Source organism: Cydia amplana, chromosome 13, assembly GCF_948474715.1.
Source record: "Cydia amplana chromosome 13, ilCydAmpl1.1, whole genome shotgun sequence".
NCBI lineage: Eukaryota > Metazoa > Arthropoda > Insecta > Lepidoptera > Tortricidae > Cydia > Cydia amplana.
This window is the reverse complement of record NC_086081.1, coordinates 11,179,521-11,195,569: the sequence shown is the minus strand read 5'-3', so window position 1 is coordinate 11,195,569 and position 16,049 is coordinate 11,179,521. Positions and strand designations below refer to the sequence as shown.

The window sequence follows — 16,049 nt, the reverse complement described above, 5'->3', positions numbered from 1 at the left end:
AAAGTCTACTTTATTATTGATATCACCAATCAATACCACGTTAAACTGCAAAGTAATCGAACTTTCCTAATCTCTCTTATATTCCACCGTATCTCTTCATAGCACGAATCTCTGCTACACGAAAATGAACGGTTGAACCCGCGGGTAAATAAGATCCGTTCTTTCGTGTACCCGTGTACGCGTGTACACGGGTACACGGGTACCCGTGTAAACGTTTCTGGATCCGGGCGGGTTCGTGTAGTTCGGGTTCTTAGTACCGCCGGGCTTAAGAACACGGGTACCCGTGTCAGCGTGTAACACGTGTATCGGGAGCTCTAATTAGAACGGTTTGGCTTGGGCAGGGCGCATTGTTTGGTCAGTTTTTGGACTACCATAGCCTAGATAAATGTAGTGTAGTCAATGTTTATTGGTAGAGCATGCGTTTAGACATTTAGTCCGCAATTTATGTCTACATGTATTTACGTCGTGTAAAGGATGTATTTATTTAATTTCCATACAGAGTTTTCCTTCAGCATAAATTCTGAAAAACCAGCGGTACAAGCCAGGGTCCAAACCAACTTACTCTCCCGGTTAATCCACTCTGCTATCGCAGCATAACTCGAATGATATTTTATATTATACATTACAGCGATATGATCACATTTGCGATGAGACGCCCGTCTTCTTCACGTTCCGCATAACTTCATTAGAAATTCTCTAGAAATCTGCTCACAACCCGCGCGCCCGCCAACAAATATTTACAGCGTGTTTAGGCTAATTAACCGCAAATTAATATGACACGGAAAGAAAAGATAATCGTCCTATAATTTTAAATTGATCGAGCCATATTTTCGCGAAAGCTAATTTTGCATCGTCAAGCGATATAAATATTGCATACAAGGCAAAAAAGACGCCGATAATCGCTTGGAATTATTAATTTTAAGTGCTTAATACAAAGTGCAACCAAATATTTAGTGAGCGCGAGATATATTTAGCGCATTTTTCGAATATAAATTGTCACATAACAAAACGACTGTGGCGCCACACAGTCTGTTTGGAAGTTAATACAGAACAAATAAAGTAGAATAATAATTGAGAAAAAAATATACACATTTCTTCAGATTTAAGTAATACCTACCTATATTTAAAAGTAAATCTGTTGTGTTGAAGTTTTCCAACGATTGTTACACGTTGTAGTTGCTGTAAAAAGCGAAGCCACAAATTGGTAAAACATAAAAAACGTAAAAATGTTACGGTATTTTACTGAACAATGTCTTCCTGCTAAACGTTATTTTACTGAGTAATACCAAAATTCCAATTCAGCGTGCATTCTTCTGTGTATAATCCGTGAAACACGTGCAACGCGTTGAACATAAATAATACTGTAATTACCAAATTATGATAACTGTGAGCTAACTTCTGATTGCTAGTATAACTTTGGGATTCCATATCTATCATGCAATCTTGTGCGTGTTGCAACGCATAGCGCAGAACTATGTCGATATGGTAAGCGGTGCTTATAAAAGAAGATAGCATTTCATAGAAACCACCCTTTTTTTTAAAGAGAGGTGAACTGATAATGACGTGTCAAATGCCGATATTTTCGGTTCGATCTTACACTAGTGTTATAGCTGTATTCGCTAGATAGAAAATCAAATCATAAATTGCATCGGCCATGGCTCACCTTGAGTTGAAATTCTGTGAAAATATTCTTGAATTATTATGCGATGAGAGAATATCAGTGAACTTATCCTTCTAAAATCTAGGGATCTCTTTTTTAGGACGCAACCGGGGATGCAGCAGGGGACGAGAAGATGAAAGACGCGGTTATCATATTTAAAAATAATTTTGGTCTAATTTAGCTCAACATTTTTCGATCAATTACTATTAATCAATTACCTGAAGCTGCCGCCATTACAGCCATTTCTTAATTTTTTAACAACACCCGTCAGACGGGAGTTTTGTAGTTAAAAAAATACAATATGAGTTTATATTCGTACAAACAATTATTTGTATTTACATGCATAGCCGGATTTATAAATGATGCGTTTTTAATTGTTAAATGTGGTTTAAGCCTCGAGAAAAAGTCCTTAATAAATCGGTTGATAAAGTTGGTTGGAACTGTTGGAAGGAAGTGTGGCTTGAGCCACGGTCTTGGAGCCGTGCCATGCATTTAAACTCGCTTGTACGGGAAGTGTCTTTACGTATACGTTTAAAAGGACATCCATAGCCAGATTACGCGACAGATTTCTAAGTATACGGATGTTGTTGCCTTGCTAAATTGAATGCGGAAGGCAATACATATTAGGATTTAAGATTATTAGAAAGAAGCTTTTCTTTCTAATAATATTCAAACCTAGTTCCTATATTCTAACTATTTTCATTTGATGATGACTTGTTGACTGACTTCTCTATAAAATCACTGTTGAACATAACGCTAGCGCTAATCACGGTACGAGTAAAGCATTACGTGCGATTGCCAAATCATTATACGTATTAACAATTAAAGATATCTTATTGATACGGTTTTAACACCCCCTGGCACTGACTAAAATAACCGACTTGGTTTCACATTACATCTCAAAACTTTTTTGTAGTAGAAGAATTGCGTTGCGAGACTTGCATCTTTTTACATGTAATGTTTTTGATGGGATATAAATTACAAGTAAAGTGACTAAGAACATTATAAGTCTTGCTACAATCACTTGTGTAAATGAGATGTGTAGGAAGAATATAAAGATGATTCCGTGTCAGCGTTTAACCGCAACGGTACCGCGAGTTGCGAGTATTAAAATGTGGGCCAGCGCAATTAGACCGCCGTGTTCTGCTTTATTATTATCGTCCACAGTGCACGGATGAGTCGAGAACCCAGGGGAACCAGTTTATGTGATCTTCGATAATAAATTCGATTGATAGGAATTTTCCCTAATGTTGTCAATGGTTACAGCTGGCATTTTTCGCATTTGATTTCAGTGGTAGTTAAACTTTAGATTACTGTTATCATAAAATAATATGATTTCCCAGTTGTTACTACTGGTAACTGATAGCAAATCATCGCAGTAGTTAACCCGCGTCACGTCATTGCCACGTCTACGGGAGTAACGGGAGCATCTCCACTCGGAAACCTACCCAGGAATGAGCTACTGAGATTTGTTCCATTAGTGTGTCCAGTAAAAAATATCGTGGTAACGGATGGGAATAACTATTTTATTATGGAACTGGAGGTCACGACTCTGGTTCCTCCAAAAATTCGACTCTTTAACGCTCGCGCAGTAATGTGAATCCACGGTTCCGTGCAATCATGTATGATGTCTAACGGTGCTGACGCTACGCTTCTACGGCGACTTGATAGTTGATACTGTCACTGAGGAACATGATGTTTTGATCGTTTCCTGTCTCAGACCGGTCACAAACGTTTACGTAAAGCGTTTATTAAGTATGCTGCAGCTAGGTACCTGTTTTTAATAGGATTTAGTAGAGACTTGTCACATTCTGACACGGTGAAAAAGACGAGCGCTATGTTATGACATTTTATGCGATAAGCGCGACGATTATAAATATACTGCTATGATTAATCTTAAATGAACGTATGATAGATTTTTATTATTTGTTGTGTTGCTATCCGTATTATTTTTACCAAGTACCTATTTGCACAACTTTTGTACGGGTGTGGTAAGAGTACGTACAGTTTTTAATTGAGCTTAACAATAATTCAATTCAATACTTTTTCTGACCTTATCAAATAATCAAAATTGTTTTTATATTTCTGACTACGGCTTTTAGGTAATTTGTTTGAAATGGCGATAAACTATAATCAAATAAACATACTATGTATAAGTAATCTAATCAAGTAACCAGTGCCCTAACGGTACTGTAGAACTAGTTCTGTACTACTTAGGGTTTTGGTGTAAATTGCTGTCACCGCAAACATTAACAACTGTAGTCTTGATTATTTCCCGAATGCCTTAGGTCGGAAACTTAGAGCCTATTATTTATTTGCTTTTATACATTTAGCTGGTTTTCAGAAATCAGAAATTATTTATTTGCATTGATACAGTATGGGGATGTTATGTTACAATATAATTATAGTCTATCAATTCTATCATGTACCTAGCTTGCATGCAAGCGTGCAAATTCATCATTATAATCATAAGTTTAAATAAATATAAAATGTCAAATTGAAATAATTGAAAAAAATTTACATAATAGGCATATCACAATACAATTAATAACTAAAGATCACTAATTTAAATATTGCTGGTATTCGAGATACGACTTTACGCTGTAAAAACAACGTTCTGAGAGCCAGTTTGTCAAACTGCGTTTAAAAGCGTTTCCCTCTAGCAGCTTTAGTTCCTCCGGGAGATTATTATATACAATGATGCACATATTAGAAACATTTTTCTTGTATATCATCTTGCGACTACGAGGGTGATATAAACGGTTCATAAGTTTCATAACGTTTACCCTGGTTCGCCTTTCAAGGACTTCGCCACGTGTTTTAAAGTACGAGTGATGTGATCTGACAAATTTACATATTTCTCTTAGGTATAGACACGGTAAAGTCCCGTCCACCAGACCCGTTCTACCAGTCCCTGGACTTTCTTTTCTTTTCAAGATATCCTTTTATGGTAAATATATCAAAACATATATTCTTCAATATTTTCTACTTTATCCAATACAATGGTGGTGTAGGTATGTGTGTAGAATAGTACTTTTTCAATTGTCCTTAAATATTAAATAAAATAAATAAATATCAGCCAATAACCTGTCACTAATCCTGTCACCTATCTGACAATATCGTACACTTTTATTTTTGAATCATCTCAATGTGAAAACAGTTAAGAAGAGCATTAAAAATATATACTTTATATATATTATATAAAATATATACGCTTTGATTTACATTGCTTGATCGGTCTGATTTCAAGTAGGTATCTAATTTCATTTTCTTTAAACATCCAAGAAAAGTGTCCAATTGTCCATAACATACCTATGTACTTATATTTGTGGGAACTTGCATTAGCTGCAACGTAAACAAAATGTGATGTGTAAAGAGAAAGTTCATGTCTTCGTTTTTGATTATGAATAGATAGCCAGATAGAAAAGTCCGATACATTCTCCTAGGAAATTAGAGAATAAAGGCTCACGCTCACGCTAGACCGGGCCAGGGCCGAGTGGAGCTTCCGTGCCCTTCGTTTTCTATGGAAAGTACCACGTGACCACCGATCATCCTATACAGCAATTTGGCGATATCGCGAGTTGTAAGGATATAGGACCCATGTGTTGTAGCCTAAGGGACCATTTAGACGATGCGAGAACTCGCATGCGAGTTTCATTAGATTGCGGGTTTTGATCGGTCGGTTGAATTGGACGTAACCAACAGTCCGCAATGTAACTGAAATCATATACGAGTTCTCGCGCCGTCTACAGTGTTGGCCGAACGTTAATCCCAATTACCATTAAAAATTAACCATTGAAAAGGTTAATTCGAATTAACCATTAACCATTGAAGGAAAATTAATTGTCAATTCGCATTAACATCAATTTGCATTAATATTAATTTATTTCGAACCATTAAAAATTAAAAAGAATTAATGGTTAATGCTTCACAAACCATTAAAAATTAAATCAATTTTTAATGACAATTAAAAATATTATTGATAATTATCAATTAACAAAAATATATCGTAATTTTATAAAGGCGCCCGTAATTTTTATCTAGCTAGTGGACCTCAGGTTTGGTGCAACATAGAAACACGCCGTTTGGTCATCCGACTCGTCTTGATGAGCACTTGGGAGACCAGTACCCAAGATAGAGCTGATGCTGAACCCTGGGTGTACCTAGTGGAATTCAGGTTTGGTGCAACATACACATACGCCGTTTAGGCTATTCGACTCGTCACAATGAGCACTTGGGAGAGCAGTACCCAAGATGGAGCTGATGCTGAACCCTGGCTGTACCTAGTGGAACTCAGGTGTGGTGCAACTTAGACACACGCCGTTTAGGCTATTCGACTCGTCACAATGAGCACTTGGGAGAGCAGTACCCAAGATGGAGCTGATGCTAAACCTTGGCTGTACCTAGTGGAACTCAGGTTTGGTGCAACATAGACAAACGCCGTTTTGGTCATCCGACTCGTCTTGGTGAGCACTTGGGAGAGCAGTACCCAAGATAGAGCTCATGCTGAACCCTGGCAGTACCTAATGGAACTCAGGTTTGGTGCAACATAGACAAACGCCGTTTTGGTCATCCGACTCGTCTTGATGAGCACTTGGAGAGCAGTACCCAAGGTAGAGCTGATGCTGAACCCTGGCAGTACCTAATGGAACTCAGGTTTGGTGCAACATAGACAAACGCCGTTTTGGTCATCCGACTCGTCTTGGTGAGCACTTAGGAGAGCAGTACCCAAGATAGAGCTGATGCTGAACCCTGGCTGTACCTAGTGGAACTCAGGTTTGGTGCAACATAGACACACGCCGTTTAGGCTATTCGACTCGTCACAATGAGCACTTGGGAGAGCAGTACCCAAGAGGGAGCTGATGCTGAACCTTGGCTGTACCTAGTGGAACTCAGGTTTGGTGCAACATAGACAAACGCCGTTTTGGTCATCCGACTCGTCTTGGTGAGCACTTGGGAGAGCAGTACCCAAGATAGAGCTGATGCTGAACCCTGGCAGTACCTAATGGAACTCAGGTTTGGTGCAACATAGACAAACGCCGTTTTGGTCATCCGACTCGTCTTGATGAGAACTTGGAGAGCAGTACCTAAGATAGAGCTAATGCTGAACCCTGGCAGTACCTAGTGGAACTCAGGTTTGGTGCAACATAGACACACGCCGTTTTGGTCATCCGACTCGTCCTGATGAGCACTTGGGAGAGCAGTACCCAAGATAGAGCTGATGCTGAACCCTGGCAGTACCTAATGGAACTCAGGTGTGGTGCAACATAGACAAACGCCGTTTTGGTCATCCGACTCGTCTTGATGAGCACTTGGGAGAGCAGTACCCATGTTAGAGCTGATGCTGAACCCTGGCTGTACTTAGTGGAACTCAGGTTTGGTGCAACATAGACACACGCCGTTTTGGTCATCCGACTCGTCTTGATGAGCACTTGGGAGAGCAGTACCCAAGATAGAGCTGATGCTGAACCCTGGCTGTACCTAGTGGAACTCAGGTTTGGTGCAACATAGACAAACGCCGTTTTGGTCATCCGACTCGTCTTGATGAGAACTTGGAGAGCAGTACCTAAGATAGAGCTAATGCTGAACCCTGGCAGTACCTAGTGGAACTCAGGTTTGGTGCAACATAGACACACGCCGTTTTGGTTATCCGACTCGTCTTGATGAGCACTTGGGAGAGCAGTACCCAAGATAGAGCTGATGCTGAACCCTGGCAGTACCTAATGGAACTCAGGTTTGGTGCAACATAGACAAACGCCGTTTTGGTCATCCGACTCGTCTTGATGAGCACTTGGGAGAGCAGTGCCCAAGATAGAGCTGATGCTAAACCCTGGCAGTACCTAATGGAACTCAGGTCTGGTGCCACATAGACAAACGCCGTTTTAGTCATCCGACTCGTCTTGATGAGCACTTGGGAGAGCAGTACCCAAGATAGAGCTGATGCTGAACCCTGGCAGTACCTAGTGGAACTCAGGTTTGGTGCAACATAGACACACGCCGTTTTGGTCATCCTACTCGTCTTGATGAGCACTTGGGAGAGCAGTACCCAAGATAGAGCTGATGCTGAACCCTGGCAGTACCTAATGGACCTCAGGTTTGGTGCAACATAGACAAACGCCGTTTTGGTCATCCGACTCGTCTTGATGAGCACTTGGGAGAGCAGTACCCAAGATAGAGCTGATGCTGAACCCTGGCTATACCTAGTGGAACTCAGGTTTGGTGCAACATAGGCTCACGCTATTTAGGTCATCCGTCACATCTTGAACCTGCAGGTACTGCCAGGGTTCAGCATCAGCTCTATCTTGGGTACTGCTCTCCCAAGTGCTCGTCAAGATGTGACGGATGACCAAAACGGCGCTTGTCTATGTTGCACCAAACCTGAGTTCCATTAGGTACTGCCAGGGTTCAGCATCAGCTCTATCTTGGGTACTGCTCTCCCAAGTGCTCATCAAGACGAGTAGGATGACCAAAACGGCGTGTGTCTATGTTGCATCAAACCTGAGTTCCACTAGGTACTGCCAGGGTTCAGCATCAGCTCTATCTTGGGTACTGCTCTCCCAAGTGCTCATCAAGACGAGTCGGATGACTAAAACGGCGTTTGTCTATGTTGCACCAGACCTGAGTTCCATTAGGTACTGCCAGGGTTTAGCATCAGCTCTATCTTGGGCACTGCTCTCCCAAGTGCTCATCAAGACGAGTCGGATGACCAAAACGGCGTTTGTCTATGTTGCACCAAACCTGAGTTCCATTAGGTACTGCCAGGGTTCAGCATCAGCTCTATCTTGGGTACTGCTCTCCCAAGTGCTCATCAAGACGAGTCGGATGACCTAAACGGCGTGTGTCTATGTTGCACCAAACCTGAGTTCCACTAGGTACTGCCAGGGTTCAGCATCAGCTCTATCTTGGGTACTGCTCTCCCAAGTGCTCATCAAGACGAGTCGGATGACCAAAACGGCGTTTGTCTATGTTGCACCAAACCTGAGTTCCATTAGGTACTGCCAGGGTTCAGCATCAGCTCTATCTTGGGTACTGCTCTCCCAAGTGCTCATCAAGACGAGTCGGATGACCAAAACGGCGTTTGTCTATGTTGCACCAAACCTGAGTTCCATTAGGTACTGCCAGGGTTCAGCATCAGCTCTATCTTGGGTACTGCTCTCCCAAGTGCTCATCAAGACGAGTCGGATGACCAAACCGGCGTTTGTCTATGTTGCACCAAACCTGAGTTCCATTAGGTACTGCCAGGGTTCAGCATCAGCTCTATCTTGGGTACTGCTCTCCCAAGTGCTCATCAAGACGAGTCGGATGACCAAACCGGCGTTTGTCTATGTTGCACCAAACCTGAGTTCCATTAGGTACTGCCAGGGTTCAGCATCAGCTCTATCTTGGGTACTGCTCTCCCAAGCGCTCATCAAGACGAGTCGGATGACCAAAACGGCGTGTGTCTATGTTGCACCAAACCTGAGTTCCACTAGGTACAGCCAGGGTTCAGCATCAGCTCTATCTTGGGTACTGCTCTCCCAAGTGCTCATCAAGACGAGTCGGATGACCAAACCGGCGTTTGTCTATGTTGCACCAAACCTGAGTTCCATTAGGTACTGCCAGGGTTCAGCATCAGCTCTATCTTGGGTACTGCTCTCCCAAGTGCTCATCAAGACGAGTCGGATGACCAAACCGGCGTTTGTCTATGTTGCACCAAACCTGAGTTCCATTAGGTACTGCCAGGGTTCAGCATCAGCTCTATCTTGGGTACTGCTCTCCCAAGTTCTCATCAAGACGAGTCGGATGACCAAAACGGCGTTTGTCTATGTTGTACCAAACCTGAGTTCCATTAGGTACTGCCAGGGTTCAGCATCAGCTCTATCTTGGGTACTGCTCTCCCAAGTGCTCATCAAGACGAGTCGGATGACCAAAACGGCGTTTGTCTATGTTGCACCAAACCTGAGTTCCATTAGGTACTGCCAGGGTTCAGCATCAGCTCCATCTTGGGTACTGCTCTCCCAAGTGCTCATTGTGACGAGTCGAATAGCCTAAACGGCGTGTGTCTATGTTGCACCAAACCTGAGTTCCAGTAGGTACCTACTGCCAGGTTTCAGGGTCATTTTGTTGTCTCATTTTAAAATATCACGACCTGATAATTCACTGAAGCTTGTATTCATATGCTTATTTTTAATTTTAATACCTAGCTCCAAGTTTCTAAGCAATAGTAACATTAATTATTAGTTTATGAAAAAATTGATTTAATTGCATTAAACGTTAATTTAGATTGACAGTCAATGTAATTAAACGTCTCAAAATTCAATTCTAATTAACTTAATTTAAATTGATGCGTAATGCAATTGACTAATTGCGGATTTAATGGGTAATGGAAATGATTAATTGTTAATTAGAATTACACATTACGGCCAACACTGGCCGTCTAAACCGAGTTCAGCCTTTACCACAGGGCGGACACGCCATACATCAAAAATGATTTGCGTTTATATGTGTGCACGGCACGTCTGTACACGCGTCATTGAGTTTCTGACGGAATCCTGACATGTTCTCAGTAGAGCGACTTACGCACACATTCATGTCGCGGCCTGTCGCGGGCGAGGTAATCCGAATCGGGGCGGGGCGGTGCGTGTCCGTTCTGTATGATAATACTATTACTTATTCTGTGCCCTTACGATGATAAAAAAGTGTGCTGCGTTGTGTTGATACCTATCTGTTGTTTTTTCTTACATATTACTGTGAAGTTTGTGCTGGATAGGGTTTTCGTTGCTTTATTTAAGCAACCTACTATATATACTGTTAAAAGGGTCGATGAAATATCTAAAAACAAAAGACTGTCTAATAGATCGTGCTACAAGCAATGAAGCGCGAAACCAACAAATGGCGCTTGAAGAGCCGAGCCGTCAGCAGCGGTACATGATGTAACTGAAATAACTGTAATTAATGTAATGATCAAGTGATTTTTAGGGTTCCGTACCATAAGGGTAAAAACGGGACCCTATTACTAAGACTCCGCTGTCCGTCCTTCCGTCCGTCCGTCCGTCCGTCTGTCACCAGGCTGTATCTCACGAACCGTGATAGCTAGATAGTTGAAATTTTCACAGATGATGTATTTCTGTTACCGCTATAACAACAAATAGAATAAAATAAAGATTAAAGTGGGGCTCCCATACAACAAACGTGATTTTTGACCGAAGTTAAGCAACGTCGGGCGGGGTCAGTACTTGGATGGGTGACCGTTTTTTTTGCTTGTTTTGCTCTATTTTTTGTTGATGGTGCGGAACCCTCCGTGCGCGAGTCCGACTCGCACTTGGCCGGTTTTTTATTTTGTTACGTCATGTAATATAGTGTTTAGGCTTGTTACAATGCGCCAAAATTAGGTGCATGTTCAATTTATCGCTTGAATTGATCTGATTAATTGGACCTAAGCGGGTGTGTAAATCCGTAATGTCATTTGACAGTTTGCGATACCGCAAAATTACTTAACTTGTTTAATTGTGACTGCATTTTTTACAAGTTTTAAATTTTTTTAAATAATATTTTGAGTTCGGATGCTATATCTTGATATTAACACAAGCTGATTTTGCCACCAGATTGTTGAAACAGCTGTTATAATTGTTATGCGATGTGTGTAAATCTATTTAATAAGCTACCGAACAACATAAGAGAACTGACTTATAGTATATTTAAAAGAGGACTTTTTCAATGGCTGCTGGATTCGACATTTTATTCTATTAATTAATACCTAGTTAATCAACAATCTATTTATGACAATTAAAGTAGTTTTTTTTTGAGATATGTGATATATTATTATTTTCATGACTGACAGTAGTGACAGTGTATTTTTATTTTTACTTTATTTTTAATTTTGTTAATTTGCATGCTACATAGTCAGTTAAGAAAGATGGGAGTTGAAAATGTATATTTTAAAGAAAGAACTTGTATATAACCTTTTGTAACGCAAATAAATGATTAAATGATAAATGATGATAAATTTTATAGGCAATTTACTAGATATAAGCTTAACTTACTTTACCAACAAAAATGGTTAGGTACCTATTTTTTTTTTAACTAAATACGTAATACATGGTACAATAAAATTGCCCACAATTTGTAAACGCTCAACGAATTTGGAAGGCAAGTTACATTACATACCTAATCCTAACATGCAATTTTTAATGCAACGGCTAACCTAGAAACTGAAACAAAACAGTGTGCTAATGTTGACAACATAACTACCACATTCCAAATGGGTCAGAAGGCAATATTCGTAACCATCATTAAAATGGTTGCAGTAATTATACATACTTGCGTAGGCGCGTCGGATGAGAAATCTCAAGCAGATTTTGGTGCTAAATGCAAATTGTTGAGAGATAAATACTTAAGTATGTTTCTATTGCAGAATTTGGATTGATAAACTATGGATACGCGGTACCTTATACACTACGCTCGCTCTGAAGCTTGCTTAATACTTGTGCATTTGATGGTTTCTGTTAAACTTCAACATTTATTCAGCAAATAGGCCACAAGGGCACTTTTACACGTCAACATTGAATTTACATACAAACAAAAAAAAAATACACCAACAATTATAAAATACAACTGACTGCAACTACCAAATACCAAATCAATGTAACGTATTACAATTACTTAGAGATGTATAAGGTCTTTTAATGTCGAATTACATAAAAAAAACTATAATAATATTATTAAAACACATAGAAAAAGATAGAATCTAAAAATGTTGGCATCTTGTGCATGTTGATATTGTTGATTAAGTTGATTTGACTTGAGCTTGACTTTTTGTGCTACCTATATGTTAACGCGCGTTTACTTTTCCCATATATAAGGTTAAGCTAGAAGAAATTCCTTATTGGAACAAGTTTGGCCTTTATGAAAAAATATATATTTCGTTATTTTCTCTTTTCAACATGTTTATGTGCGATAGTAATATAACGACCTGCTTTTAAATTGAATGGAGTTTATGTTTAAGTTAAACTCTATCAATGAAATGACTTGCGCAGACGGCGGCCGAGAGATCTCAAACAGAGGGCCTACCGCGAACCACGTTCGACGTGTTGTCTCTCTGTCGCACTTATAAATTCGTACGTAAGTGTGACAGGGAGGCAACACGTCGAACGTGGTTCTCAGTAGGCCCTCAGATGTGATGCCAATGCAAATTTGCGAGAGAAAATGTACCTACTGACAGGCGTGTGAAACGTGACAACACTGAATTTATTTTTGTGCTACATTATTATGTAGGTAGGTTTGTATGTAGGCTGGACTATTTTATTTAAAGTTAAACAAACCTGAGCGACTAAAGAGTTTTTTACCTGCTCTACGGCAACACGAATGAGGGACGTTATTTTTTTTCGTTTACTGTATAGTCCGCCTATACTCAAGTGGGGGCATGTTCTGTTTCTTTGGGTCGCCCGCCCTACCGCCCAAACGGGTTGATGGTTTTTGGGCATTTCTATTTAAAGTTGTACCCCCAACTTGCATTTTAGATTATAAATAAAATAATAATAAAAAGCCTTTTATTTGTGATCCCTTTGAACAGTTGTAACCATGTTATAACAGTCAACTAAAATAATATTATTTTGGGATCCCCTCTTGGGTGAAGGCCTCCTCCAGCTTTTGCCACCTATCTCGGTCTTGTGCCACATGTGGCCACCCCATGCCAGCAATTTTCTTTATATCATCCACCCAGCGCTTGAGCGGGTGTCCTACGTGTCTATCCCCACTCCCCGGTCCTCTCCACTCTGTCACTCGTTTCGCCCATCTCGAGCTATCGTAGCGTGCAATGTGTCCTGCCCATCTCCACTTCATTTTCTTGACATACTGTAATGCATCAATTACTTTCGTTCTTTCCCGAATGTTCTTATTTTTGATCTTATCTTTAATCTTGATATTGAGTAGGCTTCTCTCCATCGCTCTTTGACAAACCGAAATTTTTTGAGCGTTTTTTTTAGTTAAATTCCACGTCTGGCAGGCGTATGTCAATGTTAGTAGGATGCATGAGTCCATAAGTTTCTTTTTAAGTGGTATTGGCATTTTTGATTATGGAATTTTTATATTATTTCTACTCAGAATCACGAGCTCTTTCGATCCTAATACAAGAAAAAAAGTGTCGCCAAAATTTCATAGAATTTTTTTTGGTCCGTTTGGTTACGGTTGTATGAAAACCGTAACCAAACGGACCAAAAATTTTGGGGACACGTTTTTTCTCAGTAAAAATGGAAAAAGCTCGTGATTTTGAGTAGAAATAGTTTAATAAGTTTACATTTCGCGGTAGCAGGTCAAGCTTGTATGGAATCAGATCGGTTTGCAAAGATTTCTTACTGTCTCGTTGTCACTTTGCCGTTTTCAAAGGTAGCTTTAAATACTCAGCAACAAAATGCTGGAATAACATACCGCCTCCTATCAAAAACTCAAATACAATTGGTACTTTTAAATTAAAACTCAAACAACAACTTCTAGAATTTCAAAGCACGCTACCTCCTGGTACTAGAGTAAAACCGTCGTATCTGTAGTGGTTGAAATCGTACTTATGCGCCGTTCAACTTTGTTAATCTCAGTATACCTACTTATAGTAAAATTATTACATTCATGTTATTTATTTCCTCAATATATACTTTATTACTCAACGTATTTATTTAGCCTAAACATTAAACCTATCTTCACATATGTCATAGTATCATACAGTATAATCTTATAAATACATCCACAAACATAAACATATATATATATATACATACCTATATTATTTTCTACACAAACTAAAATAGTCTTAGCCGTACAGTTTCCGACAAACAGCAAGCAAATTCGTATTGTACGAAGGGTCGGCCTGAAAACCAGCGTTGTAGTAGGTAAGCCTGCTGCAACACATGCTGAGGTTCGCTCCTTTTTAGCATCATAATTTAAAAAAACTTATATCTACATGTAAACAAATTAATTTGTGCCTATTTAAGTTTAATTCTAAGGCTTGTAATGTTTTGTAGCATTGCCTGTAAACATTTTTCAATGTGGTGTTAAATAAAAAATTTCTATGTATAGGTCTATGTAAATAATATAAAAAATCCCAATTCTAACACAAAAAAATTTGGTACAACTTTAAATAGAAATGCCCTTTTACGTGAGAAGTACTAACCTTAGATTTGGCAAGAAGATCTTTTTTGCGTTGTTCTGTAACCCAACACCTTAAAAGCTTTAAATTCATTCTTAGGTCTGCTCTCATTAGAAAGTGCCCTTTAATCGCTTGAGCTATCAACTTTATAATCTAGGGTTTATAAAAGTGCCTTGCCCTGTAGTTTGCGCCAGCGACTTCATCGATGTAGAGTCGAATTTTAGCTTCCGTAGAGCTAAATTGTTTGGTATTTATTTACATAGGTGGCGTATTTTTAAGTCTAATTACTATAGCCTCCTAGCTCATATTTAACTAGGTATAACGAGCCGGAAACCAACACCTAATGTAGCTATGTTAGTTGCATAAACATATGTATATTTCTCTACACATATAAAAATATATGATTGTAGGTAGTTAATTAGTGTGGTATGAGAGAAAGTTGTAGGTAATTTATAATTACAGATAAACAAAATAAAAATAGTAAATACTCACAATATTATTCAACTTAAAAATTTATTTGACAGTTGAAATATATATGTTACTCTATGTTGAAAATTACTTAAACCAGCTTCAATATACGGTAAGCTTGGCTATGTAAACATAAACTTTTGAGGTCAACATTCGGTAACCCGTTGTTAAAACAGCTGATCAAATACTTAATTAGTAAATCAAACATAGGTATACTTACACAAAAATAACAATCCAGCCGCACCTAAGCGGTATAGGTATCCAATTTAAGAATAGTACGCACAATCCTTCAAGATCCAATCAGTTCAGCTTATAAAATCACAGCACTGGCCACTATTCAAAATTCTTTAAAAACAATATTTCGGTAACGGACGAATTTCAAATTTGAATACAGAAGCACCGAGTGCGCGCGCGCGTCCGAGCAAGCGCGAGTCTACTTTCGAACTGAGTCGAGATTTGCCGAAGCAACGGACGGCCTCTGCCTTGCAAGGAATGCTGCAGTGCAACCTGGAACCGCTTGTCCTCTTTATATCAGGAATGCTTGTCTTGAAATCTACCTACATACATGTTTACATTATCTATATATACTCTTTTTCTTAGTCGCATTCTTAATTCCTGAAGAACAAGTCGCTTAAATTTTGTTGTGCTTTGCAGAAGCTGTTTCCATTTTTGCTACTCAAGAAACCGGACCAGCGATGAAGAGATCAACATAGTAAGTTATATTTATGATACATTCGAACGAGTCAAACAAAAGACGGAAACGGATATGCAGAGATTTTAGGATGCAAGTTGTAAATTATACAG

General features: G+C 39.4%; 1 protein-coding gene across 1 annotated transcript in view; it reads right to left on the bottom strand.

Annotated features, from left to right (window-relative positions):
* Nucleotides 1-15,708, bottom strand: part of LOC134653610 (uncharacterized) — a 76,972-nt gene extending 61,264 nt beyond the window's left edge. Inside the window, exon 1 of the mRNA XM_063509009.1 lies at nt 15,466-15,708. The gene's annotated coding sequence lies outside the window, so the exon portion shown is untranslated. The remainder of the gene's footprint in view (nt 1-15,465) is intronic.
* Nucleotides 15,709-16,049: the final 341 nt, after the last annotated feature.